General features: G+C 57.9%; 6 non-coding genes across 6 annotated transcripts; all 6 read right to left on the reverse strand.

Moving 5' to 3' along the window:
- Positions 1 to 2294: 2294 nt before the first annotated feature.
- Positions 2295 to 2485, reverse strand: LOC140192132 (U2 spliceosomal RNA). The gene has a single exon (XR_011884087.1). It is a non-coding gene; the product is annotated as a U2 spliceosomal RNA (small nuclear RNA).
- A 3080-nt stretch (positions 2486 to 5565) lies between these two features.
- On the reverse strand, positions 5566 to 5756 carry LOC140192143 (U2 spliceosomal RNA). Its single transcript, XR_011884098.1, has one exon. It is a non-coding gene; the product is annotated as a U2 spliceosomal RNA (small nuclear RNA).
- A 3080-nt stretch (positions 5757 to 8836) lies between these two features.
- On the reverse strand, positions 8837 to 9027 carry LOC140191999 (U2 spliceosomal RNA). The gene has a single exon (XR_011883978.1). It is a non-coding gene; the product is annotated as a U2 spliceosomal RNA (small nuclear RNA).
- Positions 9028 to 12109: 3082 nt separating this feature from the next.
- On the reverse strand, positions 12110 to 12300 carry LOC140192011 (U2 spliceosomal RNA). Its single transcript, XR_011883989.1, has one exon. It is a non-coding gene; the product is annotated as a U2 spliceosomal RNA (small nuclear RNA).
- Positions 12301 to 15382: 3082 nt separating this feature from the next.
- On the reverse strand, positions 15383 to 15573 carry LOC140192022 (U2 spliceosomal RNA). Its single transcript, XR_011884000.1, has one exon. It is a non-coding gene; the product is annotated as a U2 spliceosomal RNA (small nuclear RNA).
- A 3070-nt stretch (positions 15574 to 18643) lies between these two features.
- LOC140192033 (U2 spliceosomal RNA) lies at positions 18644 to 18834 on the reverse strand. Its single transcript, XR_011884011.1, has one exon. It is a non-coding gene; the product is annotated as a U2 spliceosomal RNA (small nuclear RNA).
- Positions 18835 to 19194: the final 360 nt, after the last annotated feature.

The raw sequence follows: 19194 nt of genomic DNA on the forward strand, positions 1-19194 counted from the left end.
AGTGGCTTGAGTTTGTTTCATCTCACAGAAGCTGTAGACTTTGCGTCTGCACAGGCTATCATTGGACACAGTGGTGTCTTCTCCCCTGCTCCCCCACCACCTTTTTTTACCAGGGTGGATGGGGGTGGGTGGGTGTGTGTGTGTGTCTGTCTGTCTCTCTGTGTCTGTCTCTGTCTCTCTCACCCACCGACACAAACACACATGGAATGCTGAGGGATCTGGCAGGGTCGGTCTGTCTCTCTCTCTCACTCACTCAATCTCACACACACACAGAGTCACAGACACACGTGCACACGGGGGTGTGTGGGGGTGGGTGTGTGTGTGTGTTTGTGTGTGTGTGTGTGTCTGTCTCTCTGTGTCTGTCTCTGTCTCTGTCTCTCTCACCCACCGACACAAACACACATGGAATGCTGAGGGATCTGGCAGGGTCTGTCTCTCTCTCTCACTCAATCTCACACACACACAGAGTCACAGACACACGTGCACACGGGGGTGTGTGGGGGTGGGTGTGTGTGTGTGTTTGTGTGTGTGTGTGTGTCTGTCTCTCTGTGTCTGTCTCTGTCTCTGTCTCTCTCACCCACCGACACAAACACACATGGAATGCTGAGGGATCTGGCAGGGTCTGTCTCTCTCTCTCTCACTCACTCACTCACTCACTCACTCACTCACTCACTCACTCAATCTCTCTCTCTCACACACACACACACACACACAGAGTCACAGACACACGTGCACACGGAGTGCTGAGGGATCTGCCAAGCTGTACAGAGGGCAGTAAAGGGAGAAGGGCCGAGGCCCTTCATTATGCCTCTGTGCTGACGCCTGAGCAGACTGACTGGTTTTGCAGCGGGGTGGGTGCACGGATGTAGAAACAGGAGGGAGGGCACGGCAGGAGGGAAATGTGTCGCGGGCTGACGGCGGCCCTGTGCCCCACTGCTCTGCAGGTGCGTTTTTGGCCGGCATGGCTCAGTGGTGGAGTGGGTGGGCGCGTGTGCGCGCCGTGGAAGGAAAGGGGTACTGATTATGCCTTGGTTGTGAAACAGGAAACGGATCGGCGAAATGCCTGCCGGAGGGAGGCACAGTGCCGTGCGTGAAGCAGGGGCACGTGGACGGATGTGGCAATTGTGGAGACGTGCGCCAAAGCTGGACGCCGAGTAGGTAGGTGTAAGCATGAGACGTTTGAGTGATCTTGGGGTTTGGGACGTGATTCTGAGCGAGGCTAGAGATGCACTGCACTGCCGATGTATATTGGGGAGGTCTGAGTGGGTGGAGTGGGGGGTTGTGCCTCTGCCTTACCTTGAACGGTGGGCGGGGCTTTGGGCCTGGGGCAGGCAGACGCATCAGAGGAGGCCAGGAGGCCAGGCCAGGCCAGGCCAGGGCAGGGCAGGTAGGCAGAGTTTTGCTGATGCTATGGCTAGGTGGTGATGCTTGTAGCTGGTCTGTCTGTCTGGGCAGGAGAGCAGCAGTCTTGGCAGTCTGGTGCAGGCGGGGAGGATGCAGGGTGCAGGAGCACCGGGCCCTGTTGTGCCGGCGGCGGCGGCGCCCCGTTGCTCTGTAGCCGGGCTCCATCGGATGCCTCCCTCCCTTCCTTCCTTCCTCCCTCCCGTCCGCGTGCCCTGGCTGCTGGCACACTTGAACGAGCCTGCCTGTCCGACAGGCTGGCTGGCTGCTGGTGAAATTGCAGCAGAGCCAGTGACTCGATATCGTTCGTTCCTTCCTTCCTTCCTTCCTTCCTTCCTTCCTTCCTTCCTTCGCCCGCCCGTCCATCCGTCCGTCCGTCCGTCCGTCGCGTCCTCCGTTGGCTTCAAGGAGCAGCTGAGAAGCCTGAGCCTGAGAAGTGGAGCGAGTGTGGCGGGACAGAAAAGGTCTTTCGGCCTGCTCCACTTCACTCTGCTTCTGTGCTTGGTGCAGGCAGCAGCCGAGTGAGCAGGCATCAGAATGAGTGCGCCGGTTGAGCAGTTTGCTTCAGGAATGAATGCCAAGGGGCATCTCTCATGAAGTTGCTGCCTTGCCTGCAGCACCTGATCTGGTTGCAGCCCGGATGTGCACTTGATCTTAGCCAAACGGCCCAGATATGATGCCCGTGCTGTTGTTGAGTTGTCTGCACATTGCGTGAGTGAGTGAGTGAGTGAGCTGTATCGACAGACAGACACAGACACAGGAGAGGTGTAGAGCAAGCAGCTCTCCTCTCTCTCCATGTGCGTGCATGCTTGTCTGTGCTGCTGTGCCGCCGCCGCCGCCTGATGGAGCTTTCGTCGTTTTTCTTTTCTTTGCTACTTTGAAATTCCCCAGAAGGGGAGTGCACCGTTCCCAGAGGCACTGCAATACCGGGTCGATGCGTGGAGTGGACGGAGCAAGCCCCTATTCCATCTCCCTGTTCCAAAAATCAATTTAATATATGGTCCCCAGATAAGGGACGTATCAGATATTAAACTGATAAGAACAGATACTACACTTGATCTTAGCCAAAAGGCCGAGAAGCGATGCAGGCGGCCTCTTGAGTCGGCTACATCCTGCCTAGCCTCTGGTGTTTAGATTGAAGCAGGAGGCCTGGCAAAGACCTTGCTGCCCTGGCCCGCTGGCAGCTCTCCCCTAGGTTGTCTGGGATCGGTGGGTGTGCTGGACAGCTGTTGCCTACCTGGTCCGTCCTGAGTGCAACTTGTCAGAGGCTATGTAAAGCTGCCAGTGATCCACCAATCATCTGGGAGTGGGGCCGTACCTACGGGCGCCTACGTCACTGGCACACTGCCTACGTCAAGGCTGCCGGCTTCCTCGGCTGGCTCCCAGGTCGGTCTCAGAGGCTGGCTCAACTTGCACTGCTCTCCTGGTCGTGGGAGGCTGGTCACGCTGTCCTGTCTGCACAAAAGTCTGCAGGGGGAGTGGGAGCAGGCCGCTCGGCCCTTCAAGGGCGTCCCTGCACTCGGCAAAGAGAGCGCGCCTCTCGGCTTTGCGTGCCCCAGCTGGCTGGCGCATCCAGCTGAACGGTCTCCTTCGGAGGCTCTGCCCTCTCCGGGAGGGAGCGAGCGGATGGGACTGCACCGGGCGACAAAGGCAGAGGCCACGTGCGCCGCTCAAGACCGGTTACGAGGTTTGTGGACGTGGCCAAAGTCCGCGGGCAGAAAAGCCTCCTGGCAAGCTTGGGAATAGGAAGATGTCAGCTACAGGTGTGCCTGAGGAGAAACAATGGGTGTGCTCTCCAAGCCGAAGGCTGAAGTGCAGCCATTCACACCTCTGTGCCTTTATTTTGATGTGTGTGGAATTACAATTGTTGAGTGGCTTGAGTTTGTTTCATCTCACAGAAGCTGTAGACTTTGCGTCTGCACAGGCTATCATTGGACACAGTGGTGTCTTCTCCCCTGCTCCCCCACCACCTTTTTTTACCAGGGTGGATGGGGGTGGGTGGGTGTGTGTGTGTGTCTGTCTGTCTCTCTGTGTCTGTCTCTGTCTCTCTCACCCACCGACACAAACACACATGGAATGCTGAGGGATCTGGCAGGGTCGGTCTGTCTCTCTCTCTCACTCACTCAATCTCACACACACACAGAGTCACAGACACACGTGCACACGGGGGTGTGTGGGGGTGGGTGTGTGTGTGTGTTTGTGTGTGTGTGTGTGTCTGTCTCTCTGTGTCTGTCTCTGTCTCTGTCTCTCTCACCCACCGACACAAACACACATGGAATGCTGAGGGATCTGGCAGGGTCTGTCTCTCTCTCTCACTCAATCTCACACACACACAGAGTCACAGACACACGTGCACACGGGGGTGTGTGGGGGTGGGTGTGTGTGTGTGTTTGTGTGTGTGTGTGTGTCTGTCTCTCTGTGTCTGTCTCTGTCTCTGTCTCTCTCACCCACCGACACAAACACACATGGAATGCTGAGGGATCTGGCAGGGTCTGTCTCTCTCTCTCTCACTCACTCACTCACTCACTCACTCACTCACTCACTCACTCAATCTCTCTCTCTCACACACACACACACACACACAGAGTCACAGACACACGTGCACACGGAGTGCTGAGGGATCTGCCAAGCTGTACAGAGGGCAGTAAAGGGAGAAGGGCCGAGGCCCTTCATTATGCCTCTGTGCTGACGCCTGAGCAGACTGACTGGTTTTGCAGCGGGGTGGGTGCACGGATGTAGAAACAGGAGGGAGGGCACGGCAGGAGGGAAATGTGTCGCGGGCTGACGGCGGCCCTGTGCCCCACTGCTCTGCAGGTGCGTTTTTGGCCGGCATGGCTCAGTGGTGGAGTGGGTGGGCGCGTGTGCGCGCCGTGGAAGGAAAGGGGTACTGATTATGCCTTGGTTGTGAAACAGGAAACGGATCGGCGAAATGCCTGCCGGAGGGAGGCACAGTGCCGTGCGTGAAGCAGGGGCACGTGGACGGATGTGGCAATTGTGGAGACGTGCGCCAAAGCTGGACGCCGAGTAGGTAGGTGTAAGCATGAGACGTTTGAGTGATCTTGGGGTTTGGGACGTGATTCTGAGCGAGGCTAGAGATGCACTGCACTGCCGATGTATATTGGGGAGGTCTGAGTGGGTGGAGTGGGGGGTTGTGCCTCTGCCTTACCTTGAACGGTGGGCGGGGCTTTGGGCCTGGGGCAGGCAGACGCATCAGAGGAGGCCAGGAGGCCAGGCCAGGCCAGGCCAGGGCAGGGCAGGTAGGCAGAGTTTTGCTGATGCTATGGCTAGGTGGTGATGCTTGTAGCTGGTCTGTCTGTCTGGGCAGGAGAGCAGCAGTCTTGGCAGTCTGGTGCAGGCGGGGAGGATGCAGGGTGCAGGAGCACCGGGCCCTGTTGTGCCGGCGGCGGCGGCGCCCCGTTGCTCTGTAGCCGGGCTCCATCGGATGCCTCCCTCCCTTCCTTCCTTCCTCCCTCCCGTCCGCGTGCCCTGGCTGCTGGCACACTTGAACGAGCCTGCCTGTCCGACAGGCTGGCTGGCTGCTGGTGAAATTGCAGCAGAGCCAGTGACTCGATATCGTTCGTTCCTTCCTTCCTTCCTTCCTTCCTTCCTTCCTTCCTTCCTTCGCCCGCCCGTCCATCCGTCCGTCCGTCCGTCCGTCGCGTCCTCCGTTGGCTTCAAGGAGCAGCTGAGAAGCCTGAGCCTGAGAAGTGGAGCGAGTGTGGCGGGACAGAAAAGGTCTTTCGGCCTGCTCCACTTCACTCTGCTTCTGTGCTTGGTGCAGGCAGCAGCCGAGTGAGCAGGCATCAGAATGAGTGCGCCGGTTGAGCAGTTTGCTTCAGGAATGAATGCCAAGGGGCATCTCTCATGAAGTTGCTGCCTTGCCTGCAGCACCTGATCTGGTTGCAGCCCGGATGTGCACTTGATCTTAGCCAAACGGCCCAGATATGATGCCCGTGCTGTTGTTGAGTTGTCTGCACATTGCGTGAGTGAGTGAGTGAGTGAGCTGTATCGACAGACAGACACAGACACAGGAGAGGTGTAGAGCAAGCAGCTCTCCTCTCTCTCCATGTGCGTGCATGCTTGTCTGTGCTGCTGTGCCGCCGCCGCCGCCTGATGGAGCTTTCGTCGTTTTTCTTTTCTTTGCTACTTTGAAATTCCCCAGAAGGGGAGTGCACCGTTCCCAGAGGCACTGCAATACCGGGTCGATGCGTGGAGTGGACGGAGCAAGCCCCTATTCCATCTCCCTGTTCCAAAAATCAATTTAATATATGGTCCCCAGATAAGGGACGTATCAGATATTAAACTGATAAGAACAGATACTACACTTGATCTTAGCCAAAAGGCCGAGAAGCGATGCAGGCGGCCTCTTGAGTCGGCTACATCCTGCCTAGCCTCTGGTGTTTAGATTGAAGCAGGAGGCCTGGCAAAGACCTTGCTGCCCTGGCCCGCTGGCAGCTCTCCCCTAGGTTGTCTGGGATCGGTGGGTGTGCTGGACAGCTGTTGCCTACCTGGTCCGTCCTGAGTGCAACTTGTCAGAGGCTATGTAAAGCTGCCAGTGATCCACCAATCATCTGGGAGTGGGGCCGTACCTACGGGCGCCTACGTCACTGGCACACTGCCTACGTCAAGGCTGCCGGCTTCCTCGGCTGGCTCCCAGGTCGGTCTCAGAGGCTGGCTCAACTTGCACTGCTCTCCTGGTCGTGGGAGGCTGGTCACGCTGTCCTGTCTGCACAAAAGTCTGCAGGGGGAGTGGGAGCAGGCCGCTCGGCCCTTCAAGGGCGTCCCTGCACTCGGCAAAGAGAGCGCGCCTCTCGGCTTTGCGTGCCCCAGCTGGCTGGCGCATCCAGCTGAACGGTCTCCTTCGGAGGCTCTGCCCTCTCCGGGAGGGAGCGAGCGGATGGGACTGCACCGGGCGACAAAGGCAGAGGCCACGTGCGCCGCTCAAGACCGGTTACGAGGTTTGTGGACGTGGCCAAAGTCCGCGGGCAGAAAAGCCTCCTGGCAAGCTTGGGAATAGGAAGATGTCAGCTACAGGTGTGCCTGAGGAGAAACAATGGGTGTGCTCTCCAAGCCGAAGGCTGAAGTGCAGCCATTCACACCTCTGTGCCTTTATTTTGATGTGTGTGGAATTACAATTGTTGAGTGGCTTGAGTTTGTTTCATCTCACAGAAGCTGTAGACTTTGCGTCTGCACAGGCTATCATTGGACACAGTGGTGTCTTCTCCCCTGCTCCCCCACCACCTTTTTTTACCAGGGTGGATGGGGGTGGGTGGGTGTGTGTGTGTGTCTGTCTGTCTCTCTGTGTCTGTCTCTGTCTCTCTCACCCACCGACACAAACACACATGGAATGCTGAGGGATCTGGCAGGGTCGGTCTGTCTCTCTCTCTCACTCACTCAATCTCACACACACACAGAGTCACAGACACACGTGCACACGGGGGTGTGTGGGGGTGGGTGTGTGTGTGTGTTTGTGTGTGTGTGTGTGTCTGTCTCTCTGTGTCTGTCTCTGTCTCTGTCTCTCTCACCCACCGACACAAACACACATGGAATGCTGAGGGATCTGGCAGGGTCTGTCTCTCTCTCTCACTCAATCTCACACACACACAGAGTCACAGACACACGTGCACACGGGGGTGTGTGGGGGTGGGTGTGTGTGTGTGTTTGTGTGTGTGTGTGTGTCTGTCTCTCTGTGTCTGTCTCTGTCTCTGTCTCTCTCACCCACCGACACAAACACACATGGAATGCTGAGGGATCTGGCAGGGTCTGTCTCTCTCTCTCTCACTCACTCACTCACTCACTCACTCACTCACTCACTCACTCAATCTCTCTCTCTCACACACACACACACACACACAGAGTCACAGACACACGTGCACACGGAGTGCTGAGGGATCTGCCAAGCTGTACAGAGGGCAGTAAAGGGAGAAGGGCCGAGGCCCTTCATTATGCCTCTGTGCTGACGCCTGAGCAGACTGACTGGTTTTGCAGCGGGGTGGGTGCACGGATGTAGAAACAGGAGGGAGGGCACGGCAGGAGGGAAATGTGTCGCGGGCTGACGGCGGCCCTGTGCCCCACTGCTCTGCAGGTGCGTTTTTGGCCGGCATGGCTCAGTGGTGGAGTGGGTGGGCGCGTGTGCGCGCCGTGGAAGGAAAGGGGTACTGATTATGCCTTGGTTGTGAAACAGGAAACGGATCGGCGAAATGCCTGCCGGAGGGAGGCACAGTGCCGTGCGTGAAGCAGGGGCACGTGGACGGATGTGGCAATTGTGGAGACGTGCGCCAAAGCTGGACGCCGAGTAGGTAGGTGTAAGCATGAGACGTTTGAGTGATCTTGGGGTTTGGGACGTGATTCTGAGCGAGGCTAGAGATGCACTGCACTGCCGATGTATATTGGGGAGGTCTGAGTGGGTGGAGTGGGGGGTTGTGCCTCTGCCTTACCTTGAACGGTGGGCGGGGCTTTGGGCCTGGGGCAGGCAGACGCATCAGAGGAGGCCAGGAGGCCAGGCCAGGCCAGGCCAGGGCAGGGCAGGTAGGCAGAGTTTTGCTGATGCTATGGCTAGGTGGTGATGCTTGTAGCTGGTCTGTCTGTCTGGGCAGGAGAGCAGCAGTCTTGGCAGTCTGGTGCAGGCGGGGAGGATGCAGGGTGCAGGAGCACCGGGCCCTGTTGTGCCGGCGGCGGCGGCGCCCCGTTGCTCTGTAGCCGGGCTCCATCGGATGCCTCCCTCCCTTCCTTCCTTCCTCCCTCCCGTCCGCGTGCCCTGGCTGCTGGCACACTTGAACGAGCCTGCCTGTCCGACAGGCTGGCTGGCTGCTGGTGAAATTGCAGCAGAGCCAGTGACTCGATATCGTTCGTTCCTTCCTTCCTTCCTTCCTTCCTTCCTTCCTTCCTTCCTTCGCCCGCCCGTCCATCCGTCCGTCCGTCCGTCCGTCGCGTCCTCCGTTGGCTTCAAGGAGCAGCTGAGAAGCCTGAGCCTGAGAAGTGGAGCGAGTGTGGCGGGACAGAAAAGGTCTTTCGGCCTGCTCCACTTCACTCTGCTTCTGTGCTTGGTGCAGGCAGCAGCCGAGTGAGCAGGCATCAGAATGAGTGCGCCGGTTGAGCAGTTTGCTTCAGGAATGAATGCCAAGGGGCATCTCTCATGAAGTTGCTGCCTTGCCTGCAGCACCTGATCTGGTTGCAGCCCGGATGTGCACTTGATCTTAGCCAAACGGCCCAGATATGATGCCCGTGCTGTTGTTGAGTTGTCTGCACATTGCGTGAGTGAGTGAGTGAGTGAGCTGTATCGACAGACAGACACAGACACAGGAGAGGTGTAGAGCAAGCAGCTCTCCTCTCTCTCCATGTGCGTGCATGCTTGTCTGTGCTGCTGTGCCGCCGCCGCCGCCTGATGGAGCTTTCGTCGTTTTTCTTTTCTTTGCTACTTTGAAATTCCCCAGAAGGGGAGTGCACCGTTCCCAGAGGCACTGCAATACCGGGTCGATGCGTGGAGTGGACGGAGCAAGCCCCTATTCCATCTCCCTGTTCCAAAAATCAATTTAATATATGGTCCCCAGATAAGGGACGTATCAGATATTAAACTGATAAGAACAGATACTACACTTGATCTTAGCCAAAAGGCCGAGAAGCGATGCAGGCGGCCTCTTGAGTCGGCTACATCCTGCCTAGCCTCTGGTGTTTAGATTGAAGCAGGAGGCCTGGCAAAGACCTTGCTGCCCTGGCCCGCTGGCAGCTCTCCCCTAGGTTGTCTGGGATCGGTGGGTGTGCTGGACAGCTGTTGCCTACCTGGTCCGTCCTGAGTGCAACTTGTCAGAGGCTATGTAAAGCTGCCAGTGATCCACCAATCATCTGGGAGTGGGGCCGTACCTACGGGCGCCTACGTCACTGGCACACTGCCTACGTCAAGGCTGCCGGCTTCCTCGGCTGGCTCCCAGGTCGGTCTCAGAGGCTGGCTCAACTTGCACTGCTCTCCTGGTCGTGGGAGGCTGGTCACGCTGTCCTGTCTGCACAAAAGTCTGCAGGGGGAGTGGGAGCAGGCCGCTCGGCCCTTCAAGGGCGTCCCTGCACTCGGCAAAGAGAGCGCGCCTCTCGGCTTTGCGTGCCCCAGCTGGCTGGCGCATCCAGCTGAACGGTCTCCTTCGGAGGCTCTGCCCTCTCCGGGAGGGAGCGAGCGGATGGGACTGCACCGGGCGACAAAGGCAGAGGCCACGTGCGCCGCTCAAGACCGGTTACGAGGTTTGTGGACGTGGCCAAAGTCCGCGGGCAGAAAAGCCTCCTGGCAAGCTTGGGAATAGGAAGATGTCAGCTACAGGTGTGCCTGAGGAGAAACAATGGGTGTGCTCTCCAAGCCGAAGGCTGAAGTGCAGCCATTCACACCTCTGTGCCTTTATTTTGATGTGTGTGGAATTACAATTGTTGAGTGGCTTGAGTTTGTTTCATCTCACAGAAGCTGTAGACTTTGCGTCTGCACAGGCTATCATTGGACACAGTGGTGTCTTCTCCCCTGCTCCCCCACCACCTTTTTTTACCAGGGTGGATGGGGGTGGGTGGGTGTGTGTGTGTGTCTGTCTGTCTCTCTGTGTCTGTCTCTGTCTCTCTCACCCACCGACACAAACACACATGGAATGCTGAGGGATCTGGCAGGGTCGGTCTGTCTCTCTCTCTCACTCACTCAATCTCACACACACACAGAGTCACAGACACACGTGCACACGGGGGTGTGTGGGGGTGGGTGTGTGTGTGTGTTTGTGTGTGTGTGTGTGTCTGTCTCTCTGTGTCTGTCTCTGTCTCTGTCTCTCTCACCCACCGACACAAACACACATGGAATGCTGAGGGATCTGGCAGGGTCTGTCTCTCTCTCTCACTCAATCTCACACACACACAGAGTCACAGACACACGTGCACACGGGGGTGTGTGGGGGTGGGTGTGTGTGTGTGTTTGTGTGTGTGTGTGTGTGTCTGTCTCTCTGTGTCTGTCTCTGTCTCTGTCTCTCTCACCCACCGACACAAACACACATGGAATGCTGAGGGATCTGGCAGGGTCTGTCTCTCTCTCTCTCACTCACTCACTCACTCACTCACTCACTCACTCACTCACTCAATCTCTCTCTCTCACACACACACACACACACACAGAGTCACAGACACACGTGCACACGGAGTGCTGAGGGATCTGCCAAGCTGTACAGAGGGCAGTAAAGGGAGAAGGGCCGAGGCCCTTCATTATGCCTCTGTGCTGACGCCTGAGCAGACTGACTGGTTTTGCAGCGGGGTGGGTGCACGGATGTAGAAACAGGAGGGAGGGCACGGCAGGAGGGAAATGTGTCGCGGGCTGACGGCGGCCCTGTGCCCCACTGCTCTGCAGGTGCGTTTTTGGCCGGCATGGCTCAGTGGTGGAGTGGGTGGGCGCGTGTGCGCGCCGTGGAAGGAAAGGGGTACTGATTATGCCTTGGTTGTGAAACAGGAAACGGATCGGCGAAATGCCTGCCGGAGGGAGGCACAGTGCCGTGCGTGAAGCAGGGGCACGTGGACGGATGTGGCAATTGTGGAGACGTGCGCCAAAGCTGGACGCCGAGTAGGTAGGTGTAAGCATGAGACGTTTGAGTGATCTTGGGGTTTGGGACGTGATTCTGAGCGAGGCTAGAGATGCACTGCACTGCCGATGTATATTGGGGAGGTCTGAGTGGGTGGAGTGGGGGGTTGTGCCTCTGCCTTACCTTGAACGGTGGGCGGGGCTTTGGGCCTGGGGCAGGCAGACGCATCAGAGGAGGCCAGGAGGCCAGGCCAGGCCAGGCCAGGGCAGGGCAGGTAGGCAGAGTTTTGCTGATGCTATGGCTAGGTGGTGATGCTTGTAGCTGGTCTGTCTGTCTGGGCAGGAGAGCAGCAGTCTTGGCAGTCTGGTGCAGGCGGGGAGGATGCAGGGTGCAGGAGCACCGGGCCCTGTTGTGCCGGCGGCGGCGGCGCCCCGTTGCTCTGTAGCCGGGCTCCATCGGATGCCTCCCTCCCTTCCTTCCTTCCTCCCTCCCGTCCGCGTGCCCTGGCTGCTGGCACACTTGAACGAGCCTGCCTGTCCGACAGGCTGGCTGGCTGCTGGTGAAATTGCAGCAGAGCCAGTGACTCGATATCGTTCGTTCCTTCCTTCCTTCCTTCCTTCCTTCCTTCCTTCCTTCCTTCGCCCGCCCGTCCATCCGTCCGTCCGTCCGTCCGTCGCGTCCTCCGTTGGCTTCAAGGAGCAGCTGAGAAGCCTGAGCCTGAGAAGTGGAGCGAGTGTGGCGGGACAGAAAAGGTCTTTCGGCCTGCTCCACTTCACTCTGCTTCTGTGCTTGGTGCAGGCAGCAGCCGAGTGAGCAGGCATCAGAATGAGTGCGCCGGTTGAGCAGTTTGCTTCAGGAATGAATGCCAAGGGGCATCTCTCATGAAGTTGCTGCCTTGCCTGCAGCACCTGATCTGGTTGCAGCCCGGATGTGCACTTAATCTTAGCCAAACGGCCCAGATATGATGCCCGTGCTGTTGTTGAGTTGTCTGCACATTGCGTGAGTGAGTGAGTGAGTGAGCTGTATCGACAGACAGACACAGACACAGGAGAGGTGTAGAGCAAGCAGCTCTCCTCTCTCTCCATGTGCGTGCATGCTTGTCTGTGCTGCTGTGCCGCCGCCGCCGCCTGATGGAGCTTTCGTCGTTTTTCTTTTCTTTGCTACTTTGAAATTCCCCAGAAGGGGAGTGCACCGTTCCCAGAGGCACTGCAATACCGGGTCGATGCGTGGAGTGGACGGAGCAAGCCCCTATTCCATCTCCCTGTTCCAAAAATCAATTTAATATATGGTCCCCAGATAAGGGACGTATCAGATATTAAACTGATAAGAACAGATACTACACTTGATCTTAGCCAAAAGGCCGAGAAGCGATGCAGGCGGCCTCTTGAGTCGGCTACATCCTGCCTAGCCTCTGGTGTTTAGATTGAAGCAGGAGGCCTGGCAAAGACCTTGCTGCCCTGGCCCGCTGGCAGCTCTCCCCTAGGTTGTCTGGGATCGGTGGGTGTGCTGGACAGCTGTTGCCTACCTGGTCCGTCCTGAGTGCAACTTGTCAGAGGCTATGTAAAGCTGCCAGTGATCCACCAATCATCTGGGAGTGGGGCCGTACCTACGGGCGCCTACGTCACTGGCACACTGCCTACGTCAAGGCTGCCGGCTTCCTCGGCTGGCTCCCAGGTCGGTCTCAGAGGCTGGCTCAACTTGCACTGCTCTCCTGGTCGTGGGAGGCTGGTCACGCTGTCCTGTCTGCACAAAAGTCTGCAGGGGGAGTGGGAGCAGGCCGCTCGGCCCTTCAAGGGCGTCCCTGCACTCGGCAAAGAGAGCGCGCCTCTCGGCTTTGCGTGCCCCAGCTGGCTGGCGCATCCAGCTGAACGGTCTCCTTCGGAGGCTCTGCCCTCTCCGGGAGGGAGCGAGCGGATGGGACTGCACCGGGCGACAAAGGCAGAGGCCACGTGCGCCGCTCAAGACCGGTTACGAGGTTTGTGGACGTGGCCAAAGTCCGCGGGCAGAAAAGCCTCCTGGCAAGCTTGGGAATAGGAAGATGTCAGCTACAGGTGTGCCTGAGGAGAAACAATGGGTGTGCTCTCCAAGCCGAAGGCTGAAGTGCAGCCATTCACACCTCTGTGCCTTTATTTTGATGTGTGTGGAATTACAATTGTTGAGTGGCTTGAGTTTGTTTCATCTCACAGAAGCTGTAGACTTTGCGTCTGCACAGGCTATCATTGGACACAGTGGTGTCTTCTCCCCTGCTCCCCCACCACCTTTTTTTACCAGGGTGGATGGGGGTGGGTGGGTGTGTGTGTGTGTCTGTCTGTCTCTCTGTGTCTGTCTCTGTCTCTCTCACCCACCGACACAAACACACATGGAATGCTGAGGGATCTGGCAGGGTCGGTCTGTCTCTCTCTCTCACTCACTCAATCTCACACACACACAGAGTCACAGACACACGTGCACACGGGGGTGTGTGGGGGTGGGTGTGTGTGTGTGTTTGTGTGTGTGTGTGTGTCTGTCTCTCTGTGTCTGTCTCTGTCTCTGTCTCTCTCACCCACCGACACAAACACACATGGAATGCTGAGGGATCTGGCAGGGTCTGTCTCTCTCTCTCACTCAATCTCACACACACACAGAGTCACAGACACACGTGCACACGGGGGTGTGTGGGGGTGGGTGTGTGTGTGTGTTTGTGTGTGTGTGTGTGTGTCTGTCTCTCTGTGTCTGTCTCTGTCTCTGTCTCTCTCACCCACCGACACAAACACACATGGAATGCTGAGGGATCTGGCAGGGTCTGTCTCTCTCTCTCTCACTCACTCACTCACTCACTCACTCACTCACTCACTCACTCAATCTCTCTCTCTCACACACACACACACACACACAGAGTCACAGACACACGTGCACACGGAGTGCTGAGGGATCTGCCAAGCTGTACAGAGGGCAGTAAAGGGAGAAGGGCCGAGGCCCTTCATTATGCCTCTGTGCTGACGCCTGAGCAGACTGACTGGTTTTGCAGCGGGGTGGGTGCACGGATGTAGAAACAGGAGGGAGGGCACGGCAGGAGGGAAATGTGTCGCGGGCTGACGGCGGCCCTGTGCCCCACTGCTCTGCAGGTGCGTTTTTGGCCGGCATGGCTCAGTGGTGGAGTGGGTGGGCGCGTGTGCGCGCCGTGGAAGGAAAGGGGTACTGATTATGCCTTGGTTGTGAAACAGGAAACGGATCGGCGAAATGCCTGCCGGAGGGAGGCACAGTGCCGTGCGTGAAGCAGGGGCACGTGGACGGATGTGGCAATTGTGGAGACGTGCGCCAAAGCTGGACGCCGAGTAGGTAGGTGTAAGCATGAGACGTTTGAGTGATCTTGGGGTTTGGGACGTGATTCTGAGCGAGGCTAGAGATGCACTGCACTGCCGATGTATATTGGGGAGGTCTGAGTGGGTGGAGTGGGGGGTTGTGCCTCTGCCTTACCTTGAACGGTGGGCGGGGCTTTGGGCCTGGGGCAGGCAGACGCATCAGAGGAGGCCAGGAGGCCAGGCCAGGCCAGGCCAGGGCAGGGCAGGTAGGCAGAGTTTTGCTGATGCTATGGCTAGGTGGTGATGCTTGTAGCTGGTCTGTCTGTCTGGGCAGGAGAGCAGCAGTCTTGGCAGTCTGGTGCAGGCGGGGAGGATGCAGGGTGCAGGAGCACCGGGCCCTGTTGTGCCGGCGGCGGCGGCGCCCCGTTGCTCTGTAGCCGGGCTCCATCGGATGCCTCCCTCCCTTCCTTCCTTCCTCCCTCCCGTCCGCGTGCCCTGGCTGCTGGCACACTTGAACGAGCCTGCCTGTCTGACAGGCTGGCTGGCTGCTGGTGAAATTGCAGCAGAGCCAGTGACTCGATATCGTTCGTTCCTTCCTTCCTTCCTTCCTTCCTTCCTTCCTTCCTTCCTTCGCCCGCCCGTCCATCCGTCCGTCCGTCCGTCCGTCGCGTCCTCCGTTGGCTTCAAGGAGCAGCTGAGAAGCCTGAGCCTGAGAAGTGGAGCGAGTGTGGCGGGACAGAAAAGGTCTTTCGGCCTGCTCCACTTCACTCTGCTTCTGTGCTTGGTGCAGGCAGCAGCCGAGTGAGCAGGCATCAGAATGAGTGCGCCGGTTGAGCAGTTTGCTTCAGGAATGAATGCCAAGGGGCATCTCTCATGAAGTTGCTGCCTTGCCTGCAGCACCTGATCTGGTTGCAGCCCGGATGTGCACTTGATCTTAGCCAAACGGCCCAGATATGATGCCCGTGCTGTTGTTGAGTTGTCTGCACATTGCGTGAGTGAGTGAGTGAGTGAGCTGTATCGACAGACAGACACAGACACAGGAGAGGTGTAGAGCAAGCAGCTCTCCTCTCTCTCCATGTGCGTGCATGCTTGTCTGTGCTGCTGTGCCGCCGCCGCCGCCTGATGGAGCTTTCGTCGTTTTTCTTTTCTTTGCTACTTTGAAATTCCCCAGAAGGGGAGTGCACCGTTCCCAGAGGCACTGCAATACCGGGTCGATGCGTGGAGTGGACGGAGCAAGCCCCTATTCCATCTCCCTGTTCCAAAAATCAATTTAATATATGGTCCCCAGATAAGGGACGTATCAGATATTAAACTGATAAGAACAGATACTACACTTGATCTTAGCCAAAAGGCCGAGAAGCGATGCAGGCGGCCTCTTGAGTCGGCTACATCCTGCCTAGCCTCTGGTGTTTAGATTGAAGCAGGAGGCCTGGCAAAGACCTTGCTGCCCTGGCCCGCTGGCAGCTCTCCCCTAGGTTGTCTGGGATCGGTGGGTGTGCTGGACAGCTGTTGCCTACCTGGTCCGTCCTGAGTGCAACTTGTCAGAGGCTATGTAAAGCTGCCAGTGATCCACCAATCATCTGGGAGTGGGGCCGTACCTACGGGCGCCTACGTCACTGGCACACTGCCTACGTCAAGGCTGCCGGCTTCCTCGGCTGGCTCCCAGGTCGGTCTCAGAGGCTGGCTCAACTTGCACTGCTCTCCTGGTCGTGGGAGGCTGGTCACGCTGTCCTGTCTGCACAAAAGTCTGCAGGGGGAGTGGGAGCAGGCCGCTCGGCCCTTCAAGGGCGTCCCTGCACTCGGCAAAGAGAGCGCGCCTCTCGGCTTTGCGTGCCCCAGCTGGCTGGCGCATCCAGCTGAACGGTCTCCTTCGGAGGCTCTGCCCTCTCCGGGAGGGAGCGAGCGGATGGGACTGCACCGGGCGACAAAGGCAGAGGCCACGTGCGCCGCTCAAGACCGGTTACGAGGTTTGTGGACGTGGCCAAAGTCCGCGGGCAGAAAAGCCTCCTGGCAAGCTTGGGAATAGGAAGATGTCAGCTACAGGTGTGCCTGAGGAGAAACAATGGGTGTGCTCTCCAAGCCGAAGGCTGAAGTGCAGCCATTCACACCTCTGTGCCTTTATTTTGATGTGTGTGGAATTACAATTGTTGAGTGGCTTGAGTTTGTTTCATCTCACAGAAGCTGTAGACTTTGCGTCTGCACAGGCTATCATTGGACACAGTGGTGTCTTCTCCCCTGCTCCCCCACCACCTTTTTTTACCAGGGTGGATGGGGGTGGGTGGGTGTGTGTGTGTGTCTGTCTGTCTCTCTGTGTCTGTCTCTGTCTCTCTCACCCACCGACACAAACACACATGGAATGCTGAGGGATCTGGCAGGGTCGGTCTGTCTCTCTCTCTCACTCACTCAATCTCACACACACACAGAGTCACAGACACACGTGCACACGGGGGTGTGTGGGGGTGGGTGTGTGTGTGTGTTTGTGTGTGTGTGTGTGTCTGTCTCTCTGTGTCTGTCTCTGTCTCTGTCTCTCTCACCCACCGACACAAACACACATGGAATGCTGAGGGATCTGGCAGGGTCTGTCTCTCTCTCTCACTCAATCTCACACACACACAGAGTCACAGACACACGTGCACACGGGGGTGTGTGGGGGTGGGTGTGTGTGTGTGTTTGTGTGTGTGTGTGTGTGTCTGTCTCTCTGTGTCTGTCTCTGTCTCTGTCTCTCTCACCCACCGACACAAACACACATGGAATGCTGAGGGATCTGGCAGGGTCTGTCTCTCTCTCTCTCACTCACTCACTCACTCACTCACTCACTCACTCACTCACTCAATCTCTCTCTCTCACACACACACACACACACACAGAGTCACAGACACACGTGCACACGGAGTGCTGAGGGATCTGCCAAGCTGTACAGAGGGCAGTAAAGGGAGAAGGGCCGAGGCCCTTCATTATGCCTCTGTGCTGACGCCTGAGCAGACTGACTGGTTTTGCAGCGGGGTGGGTGCACGGATGTAGAAACAGGAGGGAGGGCACGGCAGGAGGGAAATGTGTCGCGGGCTGACGGCGGCCCTGTGCCCCACTGCTCTGCAGGTGCGTTTTTGGCCGGCATGGCTCAGTGGTGGAGTGGGTGGGCGCGTGTGCGCGCCGTGGAAGGAAAGGGGTACTGATTATGCCTTGGTTGTGAAACAGGAAACGGATCGGCGAAATGCCTGCCGGAGGGAGGCACAGTGCCGTGCGTGAAGCAGGGGCACGTGGACGGATGTGGCAATTGTGGAGACGTGCGCCAAAGCTGGACGCCGAGTAGGTAGGTGTAAGCATGAGACGTTTGAGTGATCTTGGGGTTTGGGACGTGATTCTGAGCGAGGCTAGAGATGCACTGCACTGCCGATGTATATTGGGGAGGTCTGAGTGGGTGGAGTGGGGGGTTGTGCCTCTGCCTTACCTTGAACGGTGGGCGGGGCTTTGGGCCTGGGGCAGGCAGACGCATCAGAGGAGGCCAGGAGGCCAGGCCAGGCCAGGCCAGGGCAGGGCAGGTAGGCAGAGTTTTGCTGATGCTATGGCTAGGTGGTGATGCTTGTAGCTGGTCTGTCTGTCTGGGCAGGAGAGCAGCAGTCTTGGCAGTCTGGTGCAGGCGGGGAGGATGCAGGGTGCAGGAGCACCGGGCCCTGTTGTGCCGGCGGCGGCGGCGCCCCGTTGCTCTGTAGCCGGGCTCCATCGGATGCCTCCCTCCCTTCCTTCCTTCCTCCCTCCCGTCCGCGTGCCCTGGCTGCTGGCACACTTGAACGAGCCTGCCTGTCCGACAGGCTGGCTGGCTGCTGGTGAAATTGCAGCAGAGCCAGTGACTCGATATCGTTCGTTCCTTCCTTCCTTCCTTCCTTCCTTCCTTCGCCCGCCCGTCCATCCGTCCGTCCGTCCGTCCGTCGCGTCCTCCGTTGGCTTCAAGGAGCAGCTGAGAAGCCTGAGCCTGAGAAGTGGAGCGAGTGTGGCGGGACAGAAAAGGTCTTTCGGCCTGCTCCACTTCACTCTGCTTCTGTGCTTGGTGCAGGCAGCAGCCGAGTGAGCAGGCATCAGAATGAGTGCGCCGGTTGAGCAGTTTGCTTCAGGAATGAATGCCAAGGGGCATCTCTCATGAAGTTGCTGCCTTGCCTGCAGCACCTGATCTGGTTGCAGCCCGGATGTGCACTTGATCTTAGCCAAACGGCCCAGATATGATGCCCGTGCTGTTGTTGAGTTGTCTGCACATTGCGTGAGTGAGTGAGTGAGTGAGCTGTATCGACAGACAGACACAGACACAGGAGAGGTGTAGAGCAAGCAGCTCTCCTCTCTCTCCATGTGCGTGCATGCTTGTCTGTGCTGCTGTGCCGCCGCCGCCGCCTGATGGAGCTTTCGTCGTTTTTCTTTTCTTTGCTACTTTGAAATTCCCCAGAAGGGGAGTGCACCGTTCCCAGAGGCACTGCAATACCGGGTCGATGCGTGGAGTGGACGGAGCAAGCCCCTATTCCATCTCCCTGTTCCAAAAATCAATTTAATATATGGTCCCCAGATAAGGGACGTATCAGATATTAAACTGATAAGAACAGATACTACACTTGATCTTAGCCAAAAGGCCGAGAAGCGATGCAGGCGGCCTCTTGAGTCGGCTACATCCTGCCTAGCCTCTGGTGTTTAGATTGAAGCAGGAGGCCTGGCAAAGACCTTGCTGCCCTGGCCCGCTGGCAGCTCTCCCCTAGGTTGTCTGGGATCGGTGGGTGTGCTGGACAGCTGTTGCCTACCTGGTCCGTCCTGAGTGCAACTTGTCAGAGGCTATGTAAAGCTGCCAGTGATCCACCAATCATCTGGGAGTGGGGCCGTACCTACGGGCGCCTACGTCACTGGCACACTGCCTACGTCAAGGCTGCCGGCTTCCTCGGCTGGCTCCCAGGTCGGTCTCAGAGGCTGGCTCAACTTGCACTGCTCTCCTGGTCGTGGGAGGCTGGTCA

This window comes from Mobula birostris (assembly GCF_030028105.1).
Source record: "Mobula birostris isolate sMobBir1 chromosome 11 unlocalized genomic scaffold, sMobBir1.hap1 SUPER_11_unloc_1, whole genome shotgun sequence".
In the NCBI taxonomy this organism is placed as follows: domain Eukaryota; kingdom Metazoa; phylum Chordata; class Chondrichthyes; order Myliobatiformes; family Myliobatidae; genus Mobula; species Mobula birostris.